Raw genomic sequence first — 16,283 nt, 5'->3', positions numbered from 1 at the left:
CTGTGGAAAGCCATAGTAGATGACACTCATTTTCAATCACTAACCGTTACTTTTATCTTACTGCTATAGTGTGAAAATGACCCTTATCTTTCAAGTAAACAAAGTATCTGTATGTATATTCATGCACACACATCGTATCAAATTTTCTTTAAGTTATAGCAATAAACTAAGAATTAGATAAGATCCCACTCTACTCTTCAAAAAGTAAATATTCACATAAGATGATACTTGTAGATAAGCCTTTGGGGCGCCATCTAGATCAAATCAAGCTTCTTCATCGCCCTTGCATCACCCTTTTTCTCCTTTGTCTCTAAAAGAAATAAGTGTTTCCTCTTCTCAACCTTCACCTCTTCATAGTAGTTGTACCTTAAGGAATCTTCAGGATCATAACTCCACCAGGAACATCTAGAAAATCTCTAAGCAGATCCTGAGCTGTGTGCAATATTTTTTCCAGAATCACTTCTCTCCAAAGCCAACTACAAAACAAAAACATAGTTGTGCAATATTTTTTCCGGAATCACTTCTCTCCAAAGCCAACTACAAAACAAAAACATAGTTGTGCAACCCACAGTAGCCCACATATAAAAAAAGAATGCATGGATAGCATTTGTAAGAGACCAATACAATAGGGTGCCATGTGTGAAGCCAAATTACAATAGAAGGCTACAACTTACTGTCTGTATATATGATCTCCTCGAGCAAGGTCAGGCTAGGACTTTTGGTGCATAACCCTTGGATGGCCAACATATGTTGAATAGATTAAAGAGGCATTAGCATACAAAACTTGACTCTAGCTAGGGTTTTTTATGCATAATGGAGCTCCAAAAGTGCCCCCGATTTTTGGTCTTATTTGCGTTATTCTGAGGTAAAGGAGTCTCTTAAACATGCAGCTTTTCAGTCAACATGTTGAATCATGTTATGTCCCCTATGTCATTTGTTGTCTCCAAGTTGGATGATGGTATTTGTGGTGTTCATTTCACCTTGGACAAGGAGTTTGGATACTTCCTTATTGATCCAGGTGCTCACACATTGTTCCATGGTTGGATGGTCTACACTTTGGTTATTCATTTGACCGAGGAAGATATATAATGAGTGAGAAAGCACTTGTCATGGAAAACAAGAAGAAGATCAAGAACCCGTTGCACAAGTAGGCAAGGTAGGTGGATCTAGGCTCCTTACTTTAATGGACTTATATCTTTGGGAGGCTCACACTATATGTGGCATATCTGGTAATCTCTGTAGGTGTGAGTAATACTAAGTAATCCTATGTGGATATCCCTTTGTGGGTATTTTATCCCTTACACATAGCTTTTGTTCTTGTTGGTGATGCTAAATGTTAATCTTGAATGAAATTTTGATTAGCGCATAACTTCTTTAGTAGTTAGCAGCTCTCAAGTAACCTTATCAAGATCAAGGAACTCTAATATCTCATATTCAACCAATGATTAGGTCATTGCGCATAAGATAATATTAGTGAGTATAATTTTAATATGGTATCTTTCTTTGGGGAATGGTAATCTTTTTGTGAGTTGAGAGATGGAATTATCTTGTGGGGTTTGTTTATTTTATTCTTTGTCAATATTAAGAACTCTAATCTTTCAATAAGAGTTATTTTCATCCTCACTAATCTCTGATTTGACTGGCACAATGAGTTGTTAGTGTTTATCCAACAATACATTCACTAGTGTGTTGAGTCCTATGTGGAAGAGAGATATTTCTACCCATTAAAGAGTGGCACATTGGGTAAGTTTTTTCTTCATTTTATATCTTAGTTCTTCTAAATCTTGTTGAGTGCTACCTCCTCACATTCTATGAGTGGCACTTTATGAGATAATGGAATTAATGTTTGAGTAGCATTGAGAGGCATCTTACACTCTCTTTGTGATGAGAGAAGGGAAAAGATAAGGTCTCTTTGCCACCCATTCGAGGAAGATGGATCTTAACTCTCTCACTCTCTCTGTGAGAGAGGAGGGAAAAGATAAGGTCTCTCTGCCACCCATTGTTTACAGGAAAACAGATCTTTACTCTCTCACTCTCTTTGTGAGAGGAGGGAAAAGATAAGGACTCTCCATTAACCATTGGAGACAAGCTATCAAAGCAAAGAAACCAAAAATACCCCATTATCATATCAATGCTAAAAGCTTGGGATACTCAAAATTTTTAAGTAAAAACCTTCATTTTTATGGGGAGAATAGGTTTCAGTTAATTAAGTGTGAGTTATCGTCCTCATTTGTGATGAAGATCTCTTTGTACAAACCCTCATTTATAATTCCTTTAATCAAGGAAAAGTCTTGTGATAAATTCTTAGCAGCATCATCATGACAAACAACATGTGTGGGTATTTAGATAAAGGTAATAGATTTGATGGATCCAAGTTCTATACTTGGACTATTAAGACGCAAATGGCCCCTACTAGATAAGGAGTTATATGGCATTGTGAATGGAACTAAGAGAAAACCCTCAGGAAGGAACCCAAACTTGGTGAATAAATGGGAAACAAGAGTTTCGTATGACAATCAAATATATTGAGTATGTTCATCTCCTAGTTCAAATAAGGCTTGGGCTAGGATCAAGGTAATATTTGGACAATAATAACCTCGGGTAGGAACCCACACTTGTTGAGTATGTGGGAAACAAGTGATTCTAAAGACTTTCATTAGCACCAAAAAGGAGGAAAGATGGGCCATATAAGGAAAGGCTTAGGAAGTAGTTAAGTTAATTAATCAAGGGTAAAAAGGGAGGTAACTAGCCTAAAAAGTGTGGGTGAAAAGGGAGGTAACTAGCCTAAAAATTATGAGTCATTTTTTGGCCTTAATGCTAAATTCTTAGTGGACTAAGCAACAAACAAATACAATAAGTAGTTTCATCTCCTTCCTAGTTCAAATAAGGCTTGGGATCTAATGTAGCAGCAAGGCAGATCGGAAAAAGATGAGAAGACCTCTATGGCTTCTCAAATTAATGATGTAAGATGCATAACTGGCCACCTTAGTGGAGCACCTTAGTGGAGCAGGGGTCATCATATTAGTGGACCACCTTAATGGACTGCCTTAGTGGAGCAGGGGTCAACATATTAGAGGAGGAATCAATGTTCGTTCTCCTTTATAAAATGCCTTCATCATTTAAACAATGTGTATTAGTAGTAATTTCAACCCAACTCAACTCTCATGTCTGTTGCCTCTTCCCTCATTCTAGAGGAGATGAGGTTGGAGGGATCCAAGTTCTCTATTTCAGTAGCACCACCAAATCAAGACCATCAACCCAAGCTCTTGGTGAGTAAAGCAAGCACTTGTCACACGGACCACAAGAACAAGAACCCCAAGCTCTTGGTGAGTAAGCACTTGTCATGGACCCACAAGAACAAGAACCCCAAGGTCTTATTATTATTGCAAGAAGAAATGTCACCTTATCATCAACAAAGATGGTTGTTCAAGAGAAAAAAGAATGATGAAGAGAAGGCAAGTACAACACCAAGGAAGACTCTTCTTCAATGCATGAAGAAAAATTAGCTAACCATTTGTTTTAGTAATAATGTCTTTAACAAAGCCTTTATGGCTCATTTTACCTTTGTGGTTTATAGCCAGCATGCAATTTGTATGTTTTATGTGAGTACATTATACCTTTGTGGTTTATAGCCAGCGACAATTTGTATGTTTTATGTGAGTACATTATACCTTTGTGGTTTATAGCCAGCATGCAATTTGTATGTTTATGTGAGTACATTGTAATCTATATTCCATGTTAGTCTGTATATAGATCATGAGAGGGTTTTGAAAATGTGATGGGTTGTATGGTCACATATAAATCCTTTGTGGTAGATTATAATAAGTTACAGGCTAAGGTTGAAGGTTCACATAATTATGGGTCACTAAGTGCTACCATGGTCAGATAGGTCAATGCAAACATTCATGGCATCTTTAGTTGATGGAGGGCACATGGCCAAGTGGGCAAGTCAACAAGTGGATCTAGGAACCTTTCTTTGATGGGCATATTTAGGAGGCTCACACTGCGTGGCACATGTGAGAGATATAGCTTTTGTAATCTCTCTTGTGAGTAATACGAAGCGGTCCTTTGTGGGGATATCATGTCTCTTGCACATTGTTAAGCTTTTGCTCTTGTTAAGTGTGATGCTTACTATTAATCTTGAATGCATGTTTGATGAGCACAACTTCTTTAGTAGTTATTAGCATATCTCAACTAAGCTTATCAAGGAATGCTAATGACTCATATCCAATCAATTGTTGGGTCATTGAGCATGAGATAATCTTAGTGATTATATTTTTAATAAAGCTTAATTCTTTGTACATACCATAATATCTTGAGTGTATGCTTGATTTTAGTGCAACTTCTTTAGTAGTTAGCATCTGTGAAGTACAGTTATGATTCATATCCAATCAGTGACATCATGCTCAATGATGTCATCGAGCATGGGATTACTAAAGACCCATATTCAATTAATGATGTCATTAAGCATGAGATAGTCTTAGTGATTATAATTTTATAAACCTTAATTCTTAATTCTTTGTACATACCACAAAATTAGTTATTGTAGTGCTATCATCCACTTTAATTGAATTATTAAACTCTTTATAGCAAATCTCATTAATAATAAGAGTTATATATCCATCACCAATAGTTCTCCATCCCTGTAACATAACACTATATTAACCACACAGTTGATGGAATTTTTAAAAAACACTTGTCATCTATACATGCATAAGAAAATCCCCTTTGAAACACCCATATGAACCTCCCTTCTATGCAAGGTTTAATAATGATAACACTATTAGTATATTCTATCTCCATGGCATTGATCAAGAGAAAAAAATGGCAGCCCATTTTCCACATGGTGATGATGACGATGCTATAGCTTCCGAGGCACCTTCCTTCTCCCTCTACTTCTCTGTGCTTCTCTCTAAGCTAGAATAAATTTTCATGAATACTTGCATAAATTCTCAATGAGCTAACCACTATAAATTTTCATGAATACTTGCATAAATTCTCAATGAGTTAACCACTATATGATGAAGAATTACTCTAAAATTTTATCATTAAATATCAAATTCTATTAATGCGATGCTGATCAAAATCATATCATAAAAAAGAGTGCTTCATTAAAAATTAACTCACAAGGTCCATTGACTATGTTTTCTATTTTTAATGCAAAAGAAGTAATTATTAACTTACAATTTAGCTTAATCAAAGTTTAATAATCACTCTTTAGGTAAAGTATTAAAGAATGTATGTATGCAAAGCTCAACGAAATAATAATAATAAAACTACATATTGTAATGACTATAAAAAGCTTTGCAATATCCTTAATCATTATAGGATAATAAGTGATTATGATATTTAATATCTATATTTTAATTTTACTTATTGAATAAATTAAATGAAGAAGTAAGGGGTCAAACCCTAAGAGTTTGTAGAGCATCAACCATTTGATGTATAATTTAATTTAATTAGCAATCATTTGATATGATATAATATAATTTAATTAGCCATTATTTATAAATTTTTTTAATGAAAATTAATCACACACAATCATATATATATATATATATATATATATATATATATATATATATAAGAAAAAAGGAAAAAATAATTAACTTATCTATTTTTATATTTAATATTACTACATAATAAAAGTATTATTTATATATCAAGACAAGTGCTGAAAGCTCATACATGTTTATTGCAATGAAATGCATTCTTGATCTAATCACTTTACTATATATGAAACAAATTTTTTAACATTACTTAAATAAAGTGACCTTAATATGTACATCTTATAGCATAATATATGTTAAGCTACAATTTTTATGATTATGTACATTGTATAGCATAATATATGTTAAGCTACAAGAACCACTACAATCATTAAATTCTAATGTAAAGTCACAAACAACTAGCTTGAGAGAAAGATTTGACAAGCCAAATATTGTTTTAAACGACATACGCTATATAGACACTTGTAAATAAAATTGATACACCCTAGAACATAAAACATATTTGACATTAAGTTAAAATAACCAAGAAAAGTGAACGCAAAACCAACGAAAAAGGTATAAAATGCATATATTTCAATTTAAGAACGTATTATTATGATTTACAATCACTAATTGTACTAAAATATATAAATTTTTGTGTAATATTCATTACATAGGTAAGTCACAATATACCATTGCTAAATAAAAAAAGAACATAACGTGAGCTAATCCAAATTGACTACTACAAAGAACATGCCCCAATTATAAAACCGCGAATGGAGTCTTGGTAGCTCGGCTACACATTGTAGAAGACAATGAGATTTTTTTTTCAAAAAAAGAGAGTCCCTAGGTGATGGGTTCAAATCTACGCTGTGCAAGTGATGGCATCTAGTGTGTGTGAGTAGTGTACTTTCAAATTTCCAAGCAAGCCCCAAAAAATTAAAAATGATTAGTCATTCAACTTGATGTTCCTGTGACAAACAAAATAGAATATAAGAGAAAACACACATGCAACCGATCTCCATCATTAGATTGCTAGCATGGTGGACAGAATATTGTTGATTAACTAAGCAACCCACTTCACCTGTATATGATGGTGCCGAAGGGAGGGACCGACAGACACTACCAAGAATGACTTTTTAATAAGTCACCGTGGCTTTTTAATAAGTGGGCTTTAAGAAAATATGGGCTTTAAGGGGGGCATTAATATTGTGGACCTTTAAATGAGAATATGTAAGCATTAAGAGAGAGAGAGAGAGACAAGCTTCAATAAGTTGGAGCATGTGTGTGGGTTGTAGTTGGAATAATGAGGCCCAAATGGACAGGAATGTTGGTCCTTCCGTCTAAGGACTGTAGTGGAGGAGGGTGTTCATGTGGAGATGGGGGGGCAATAGTGAGCTGCAAATTGATGCGACCAAGAGATGGAGAGGTTTCTGCATCCGGGTAGGCCCTCAAGCGGCTCAAATCAAGAGGGGGAGGGTCACACGGGGGTGTGTGATGGTGGCTCTCTTCTTGTGCACTAGTAGTAGTCATTTGCATCCACCATGGCATGTTGAAGCCTAAGTGCATTGGGAGCCGCCACGTGTCAACATCATAGAGCTCTGTCATGGCGGCGTCATACCACGCCCTACGCAGCTCCGCAGATGGATATGGGAAAACCACAAGGTTTTCTCCACTCGGATGGTGGACGTCGGTCACGCAGGCCGCCCAGTGGGGAGAGAGTTGGTAGCAGCCTCGTGTGAAACCATGAACTGTGTACTCCGCTTGAGAGGGATCACTCGTCGGTGGCGGACATGTGGCTAATTCTGGCGGCATGATGCCGCTAAAATAGCTGGGGTTTCCCCTATTGCTAGCAGCTGCCGCTTCTTCATGGTGCAACCTCATCGCCCTCAACACATTTAACATCAAAGAGAGAGCATACTTCTTGACCTTTTAAATAGCCTTTCCCCTAAATGATGCTTCACCTTCGACTTCCACTTTTAATATTTGGCCACCACGGGTGGTAAGCTCAACCATCAACATGCCCTTCGTGTGACTAAGGCTCCTTTTTAGTAGAGACTTTCCTTTACACATGGCCCTTCAAAAAATCATTTGGTGCTCTACTCGTTACCACCCGATCACAAACCCCATGACAAGGCACATAACAGAGTTGGACGTCCTATCGGCAAAGAAGTCAGTTCATAGCTAACAGAGCCTGCACACAATTTTTAAACAAATAAAACTGGCAAAGTTCGATTGTCGTAAGTCTAATTTCACTCTAGTAAGGCTTTGAGCAACATCAAGCATTGTAAACTTCATCCTTTTTCGATATGAATCGACTTTAAGTGTCTAGCCATGTCCAAGTTTGTTGCATATTCTTCAGTAGTCTATTTGGATCTCGTACTCATATATAGCTCACCTATGTTACCAAGTCCAAGTAAATTGGCTTGAGTGGAATTCTAATTAGCTCTTAAAATAGATATAGCTACCTAGATGGCAACCAAGAAAACCTAAACCCATAGCCACCCTTGAACTTAAAGTCAAAGAAAGGTAGATATAAAACTTATTAGACCTAATCTAGGTTTAAATGCTAGTATATTAAATAACCACAGATATAACCAAGTATACTTATCATATGAGCATTATTTCGCAAGCATTTTAGCACTTCAGCATCCACATTTTGCAGTCTTGGTAGAGATATACCAAATAGTTTTTATTACAAGGAAGTCAAGAGTTCCCAACTATGATCAATTTGATTTTACATGTAGAACCTACACATTACTATTCTACATAAGCAAAGATGGATCTTTGTAATGGAGACACTACTATATATATAAGGCTTCAAGTGAAGTTTTTTAAAAAAAAGATAGCTTTGGTACCAACATCGCACTAGGGATGCATCGCATGGCAGCCTCTATATGACGTAGGTTGCCTTGGTTTATGATGTATTGTGGATGCACATAGCTTTGATACCAACATTGCACTAGGGATGCACCATATGGCATCTACCACAGTGACATAAGTTGCCTTGCTTTATGATGATCTATTCACATGAATGTTGCTTTGTGAGACGATACCTACAATGAAGAGAATCCATGGCTCTGATACTAATGCAATGAAGGGACCTAGGGGATTTCACTCATTAGCATAGAGTACACACATATCCAACTCATCCTAGGGAGTAGCACCTAGACATGGAAAAATTTCCACCATGAATGAGCTGGGCATAAGCTCCAGGACGACAAGATGTCTATCATATCAAATGATATTAAAAGGTAAGGTAAAAGTACTAAAAGGGTACAATAGCCAAGACCAAGAACACTTAGATAGTGCTTGGCCATTTCACACTGGCTAACAGTATGCCCATGCTCCAAACCTATGCTCAAGGTACCCAAGGTCTATGTGCCTAGGCCCAAACCCATACATGTGCATGTGCCCATGCCCCAACCTATGCTCAAGGTACCCAAGGTCTATGTGCCTAGGCCCAAACCCATACATGTGCATGTGCATATGTAATTGCTTCATTACACACCATCCCCTCCTACAATGATTTTGTCCTCAAAATCAAAGGGTGGTCATGTACAAAAGATGCAAAAGGCTATATACAAAAGCCAAAAAATATCACATCCAAAACTATGTTGTGGAACACCAACACATGAAGAAGGATAAGGGACTCCCATCGTGATGATGAAGCTAATGATGCAATCGCTTGGATCAAATGGAAGTCCAAGCCATGTGAAATCCAAGACAACGGCTCTCCATCCGTCGCCTAGGTCAAATGGAAATTGTAGAGAACCAATGTCAATGGTGAGGCTAGCTATGCCTCCGTTTGGATCAAAAGGAAATCCGAAGCATGCAAACTCCAAGACAATGGCTCCGTGGTGAGCTCGATCAAATAGAGGAACCACTGTCGATGAGGAAGCTAGTCGCATATCCTCTAGGATTAAATGAGTGTGCATGGTACACATCTCAGACCTCCGAAGCTGATGTAGAAATAGCTCCTGGGTTGGAATAAAAGCTCAAATACAAGGGAAAACTATTTCAGCCCATCCTTGCAACAATTAGAGTGTGAATATGGCGCTAAAGAGATCCACCAATGAGCTCAAAACTCCTGGCCGGAATGTTAAATAGTCTTGGCACACAAAAAAACATCATGTAAACCAAGACTATGATATTTCGCAGGTGCATTTGAATGTCGCGTGGCATGGATTGCACCCAAAGAGAAATATCTTGCTCCAAAGACCATAGGATCATGTTGAACAATCGTGGAGACTAAATGAACACAACTCGAGGTCGGCATCATGCAAGATCAAATATGAACCAATACCCTCGTGCCATGTAGTGGCACTCAAACAATCAACGGCATGATCCACTACATCTATGCATGTATAAATATGATCCAAACTATGCAACATACCCTCTACTAAGTCTGATGCATAAGCAACATACACAGATCCTGATCTTAGGAGGGTTGCTTATGCATCAGCCTACCTCTCCTATGAGGCCTCACCTCAATAAAGTCCCCAGTACTCTCATACACAATATCTAACTGTGCATATATGTGTACTACATATGCTGCCACGTAAGCTATAAGAACTAGGAGTAGTGGTAGTGGTGAAATCTTGAATGTCCCCACGTGTGAAAGTCCTAGAAGAATAGCCTATCCTATGTAGGATAAGGAACTAATGCCTATGCCCATAAGTATCCCAAGAACCCACATGTGAAGTATCACTAAACTCGTGTGCTATACTAGATGTATCACTAATCAAATGCACACTATCCTCTAGAATGCTCCCACGATCAACTAATCAAATGCACACTATCCTCTAGAATGCTCCCACGATCAACTAATATTCACATGATCCGTAAGAAGGAAGATAAGCATAGAAGTATCAATGTTTGGTGTGCTTGCTGCCATCTCTGCCCTCGAGATCATGCCCACATGACACACATCACTAGCACATACATCATTATCATGTATATATGTGCAATACCATCATGTGCATGTGCATCACTATGATCATGTGCATGTGTATCATCATGTACACCTGTATCAATATCATCATAAGTGTGTGTGTGCGATACATCATGTGTATATATATGAGATACATCATCATAGATATGTGGGTGTGATATATCATCATCATCATCATCTGAACCTATGTCGGTGTAGTTCACTCATGTGAGATGCCCAAGGAAGAATCGTCCCATGTGAACAATGCCAAACCATCCATGTGAAGGTAGTCAAGCAATAAAACAATGAAATCCCCGTGTGTAGACCATCTGTCACATACATCCACCTCATCAAACAAATGCCTCAAATAACTAGGCATCAATCCCTCAAGCTTGAAAAACCACCTGTGGCATGAATAGGCTACCTTATCATAGCATGAAGTCAATGAATGAGGGTCTAAAGGCCCAAACCTTGAAGTGCCAAAAGTATGTGTGAATGTGACAAGGAAATATGATCCATAACATGAAATGGTAGCTCACGATGTGACGAGCATAGAGCCATGAAGAGCCATGAAGACAATGCATAAGCAACCCTCCTAAGATCAGGATCTGAGATGGTAACATAGTGATTTCGATGACGATGATGGGGTGTAGAGTGTTGATCGAATGAGGGGTAAAAATAGTAGGAGGAACTCATAAATGTGCGTGAACACTCTCCAAAAGGTATCCCTAAATGTGTGAACACTCCACAAAGCAGCACCAAAAAAATGTGGAAACATGCTCACAAAGCACTAAGCATGTGAATAATCCCAAATAAAGTGCCAATGCACGTGAACAATGCGAATCAAAACTCAACACAAGCCCTCACAATCACATAAAATGTAATCACGGGTGAACGAACTCATAATCACACTCAAGCGTGTGAACATCCCCAAAATTTATGTAGGTGTGTGAAACACGACGTGTGAACAAGCCCAAAAATCACACATCCTCTCCAAGTGTACATATGCACAAGCTAAATGAAAACAACCTTTTTATAATGATGGTGTAGTGAAGGTGTGAATGCAAAAAAATGGGATGGGTTAATGGTGAAGAGTGTGGGCAAGGAGATAATGGGTTGGGAAGAAGGTGTGAGAAAAAAAAAGTGTAAAAAGGAGTGTGAATGGACAAGAGCAGACCCTAAGGTTTAATGTCTATGACCTATGCACCCATCAAATTTCACCTTACAGGCTTTACATGGGGCTGAGTATTTATTTGTATGTACCATCCATGATCTAAGGACCCATCAAATTTCAACCAAATATGATTAATAAAACTAATTTTAAAAATTATAAATTGACAAAATCATGTATATTTGACAAAAAATAGTTTTTGGCTAAAGTAAGCCTCATTTCTTATCTCTTCTTCCTTTCTCTCACCACCATTCACATGGCTTGCATGAAGCAAACCATGAGGAGAGTCTAGCCCCCCTCAAAGAATAGACCTGGTGCACCCCGCACCATCACACCTGAGTAACACCACAAGTGTAGGTGGAGACCCAGGCCCGACATGGTGGCTCCTTGTGAGATCAGGGAAGTATCAGAAGTCTCTAGACCTAGTTCTCCTGAAGGCATCCTTCCAACACGTCGTTTGAGAGATTATGTAAGATTTACAGTACAAGGGAAGGTCTTGGGCTCACATGGCAACATGTCCACTACCTATGTGGTGGATAACATAGGCTATGGAGGCACTATAGGAGGCTGTAGAGGCTTATATAGTTGACATCTTTGGGGACATTGTACACGCGGTGGTCCATGCAAAGAGGGTCATCATCAATGAGAAAGACATGCATTTGATGCAATGCATGCGGCACTGAAGAGATCATCTTGGCTAGGATCTTTAGGATTATTATCTCTCATCCTACCCATCTTACATATATGTACTTGAAATCTATGAAAACCTTGGTGTATATTTTGATTAATACAAAAGAATTGTTGTGATCTTGTGTTGCAAATGAGTCTCATTTAATTTGAGTTAATATAATTTGTTGTTTTATTTGCATCTTTGAATGGTTATAAAGTTTATTTACATTACATCTGTAATTTGATATAAAATTCTAGAGTTTACTAATAAAACACAACATAAGACATGTTTAAACAAAAAACTACACAACCCAAATTCCATTCATAGTAAAAAAGGGTACAAAAAGATATCTCATACTAGACATCTATAGCTATATCCTAGGCTTCTTGCTCTACTGGGTTCTCCTATCTATGAAGCCACCTTGATGGTGGCTAGAATCAACACATGCTATCCTTTGGAGATCCACTCTAACTGCGTTGGATCATGTACCCCCACAACAATGCCACAGGCCACCATAGAGTACAAGCTAATCTTTGTGTCGAGAATAGAGATAAAGGAGCTTGGATTAATGAAGAAGTACTAATTTATATGGACTGGTTGTTGAATAGGGATTATTTTAAATGGAGCACCCTTGGTGAGTGCTTTGAGCTTAAAAAAAACATTGCAAATCTGGGAGAGTAGCTCTTGTGGAAAATGATGAGATCATTGTTAAGTTTGCATGGCAAGTTTTCCAATATACTTCTTGAGCACTGAGTCATGCACCCTACCCTTACCTCGGATCTTCCACTTTGTCTTGATGCAAACTCATCAAGATAAACAATTTCTTACACACACCACCATACAGATTTAGGCATCTAACATGCAATGCATTGAAGGCCATTTTTTAAAAATTGGATTAAACTAAAATTTGACGTGTAGGGCCTAATGATCGTGTACATCATGCGCATGTGATGGCATGCCAATTAGGGGCCTACACACAGCCTGTCCAAAGGTTTGCGTGGGTAGGCCTGCAGTTCAAAAAAGAGTAGGCATGCCCACGCAAGCCTTCAGATAGGCCCCCTGCTGGCCCCTCATTGGTATGCCATCACATGTGCATGATGTACATGCCCATTAGGCTGTGCACATCAAATTTGGGAAGCATTGGAAAAAAACATTACCTTCTCCGCCTCGTCGACCGCCTTCTGCACGAGTGCCTCTGGGTTTTCTCCTAGGGTTGTCTTACTATAAGATATATAATAATAGCTAAATGCCAATCCCTAATTGATGGTATCTTTGTTGGTCCCCAAACATCAGAATGCACCACATCCAAGGTCACTGAATTACATACTTTTCAAGAAAAAATGCATGCTAGCCTGCTTGCCCGATTGGCACACATCACATACTTTATGCATTCCATCCACTTTGAACTTTGGAAAACCTATAATAATACTTTGGGCTTGCATATGCTTTAGCTGCCATTGAATATTGATATGTCCAATGCATTTATGCCAAATATCAATGTCTATGATCAAACCCATACCATGTTGTGCAAACTTTTCAGTCTTCACTTCAAGCATGCCAATGTAAACATTCTGCCAACTATGTTTCCTTTTTGTACCCAACCATCACTGGTTGTTAATAGCTTACATGCCAAACTTCAAGCAAGCTTACATGTCAATGTATTCTGCCAACTCTATTTCTATTTGCAACCAAGCAACACTAGTTGTTGAAATCTTCCACATAACATTCATGAGGGTTAAACCTCACTTATTTGTAGACCTTGCTTTCTTTTGTATAGAGTGAGTGTAAGTGTAGAGTGAGCAGTCCCAATAGTTCACAAAGGTCAAGGACATTCTACCTTTTGGGTGGCGATATAGTGTGTATGCCCCCTAAATGAGAGCTTCTAGTGGTTCTTCACCCATGCAAACCACACTCAAGTAAAGCTGTAGACTTAGTTCTATAGTAACCTTCTCGTTCTCTTACTATTCCCCACACCTCCCTTACTTCCCCAACTATGGCTGTTCCTCAAGGTCTGGAACCCTTAGCAAAGGCTAAGTGCAAGTGAGGTTACCAGCCTTCAAAGGTATTATCATCGAGGATGCAAAAGACCATGTAAGGCAGTTTATCATGATGTGTGACTCTCAAAGACTCAATGGGAATGATACCCAGTTGGTTCTCTTTCCCACAACTCTTGAGGAAGGAGACGGCCAATGGTACAACCAATTTGCAGATCATTTCTTTGATTGGCCAACCCTTTTAGGCTAAGAAATTATTATAATTTTAATAACTCAGAGCTTAATAATCTTACCATGTAGGAGGGGGAGAATGTTTCTTAGCTCACCACATGAGCTAAAGTTCTTGTGGCTCGGCTTCCCCAAGATCTTGGATATTACATGTTGAGGTAATGGGTTCTTTGGGTCCCCATTTAGACTTCTTTGAAGTTAATAGAGACCTTTCCTCCTCCCTAGGGGACCCTTCAAGAGTTCTAGAATAAGGCAATCCAACTAGAGAATGCTTGGGTAATGGTGTGGAGAGGAGCACGTCATGGCCTACTGCTGTTGCTCATTAGGTAGAGGCTCGTATGCCGAGTATGGAATGGTTCTCTGGTTTGTGATGGGGAGACCTCTTCTTTTGCTTGCATTTTTCTACCCTCTTATGGCCGAGGTGGTTCCTCTAAAGCATTGGCATTGAGGTCTGGGAATTCCATCCCATAGGGCTTATCCTCTTTCTTTGTTGGAGTTTCTTGGAAAGCCTCGATGTCCTTAGGTTGCTCTTCAACTGCTATTGCACCCCTAAGGGTGGCTCCTTGATATCTTCTTTCGAACCCTAATTGGCATACTTGGCCTCTTTATTTTGCATCATTGCTTGGTCCTCTAGGGTGTGAGCCATCTATTGGTCCTTGCTTTTTTATATAGTCCCATCTAGTTCGTGGAAAGCCCCGATGTCCTTAGGTTGCTCTGCAGATTGTTGTGCACTTGTGAGGCTGGTTCCTTGATATCTTTTGCTAGACCCTTGGTGGCATATCCTCGGCCTCCTTGTTTGTGCCATCACTTGATCCTCTAGGGAATGAGCCATCTGACGGTCCATGCTTGTCCATATAGTTCCATCTTTCAAGCTCATGAATAATTAATAGTGCCTTGTCTTCTCTCCCATTAGTCCATAGTAGGGAAAGTGTGGGTGTATTTCATGGAAGAGAAGCGTTTACTCACTTTTAGTGCTTCAAAGCTATGGTAGAGCAAGAAAAAGGCATGCACATAAAATACCTAAGGTTAGATAGTGAGGGAGAATAGTTCTCCATGACTATTTGAGAGATTTTGGGATAAAGAGGTAGTTTACAAGCATGTACACCTTGTAACAACAGAATGGGGTTGTAGAAAGGAAAAACATGCATAGTGAAAAGTTTCTTGTGTATTGATCAATGAGAAAGTTTCTTATGTATTGATCAATGAGAAAGTTTCTTACGTATTGATCAATGAGAAAGAGATATCTCATTATTTTCAAGTAGGGCAGTAGCAATTACACAATGTTTAAATAAAAGTAAATTAGATTTGTCACACTTGAAAGTGCTTGGGTGCATGATTTTCTTAATTGCATGTACTAGCAACAGTAGATGAGATACATTCATTGCTTATTCCCTTGAGCAGAAAGGCTATAGCATCTATAACCCCACCATATGTGTAAGCTACAAGTGAGTAGGAATGTTGTGTTTGATGAGATGAGTAAGTGGTATACACCACTGAAGCATTCTAAAGTAAAGAATCAAATGGGTGCCTTAAATGTTGAGCAGGAATCAAAGGCACTTAGTGAACCAAAAGAGTCCTCTAGCAACATCTAGCAATGGTTTCATTATGAGATCTTAGTTAGGTAGGTTGAGGTAGAATGTTACATATTTTGATGTGTCATGTGGTGTTACTCTGTAGGTGTTGAATTCAACAAGTTCACATGCATCATGTAAGGGAAAAGACAAGGTGGATCAACCTTTATAAGGAATGATGCTTTAGTAGGTCTTATAGTGGCTAAGAGAACACAACCTTGATGAGG

The sequence above is a fragment of the Cibotium barometz genome, chromosome 15, assembly GCF_041138505.1.
Source record: "Cibotium barometz isolate CiBa-2024 chromosome 15, ASM4113850v1, whole genome shotgun sequence".
Lineage (NCBI taxonomy): Eukaryota > Viridiplantae > Streptophyta > Polypodiopsida > Cyatheales > Cibotiaceae > Cibotium > Cibotium barometz.
This window is presented reverse-complemented; position numbering follows the sequence as displayed.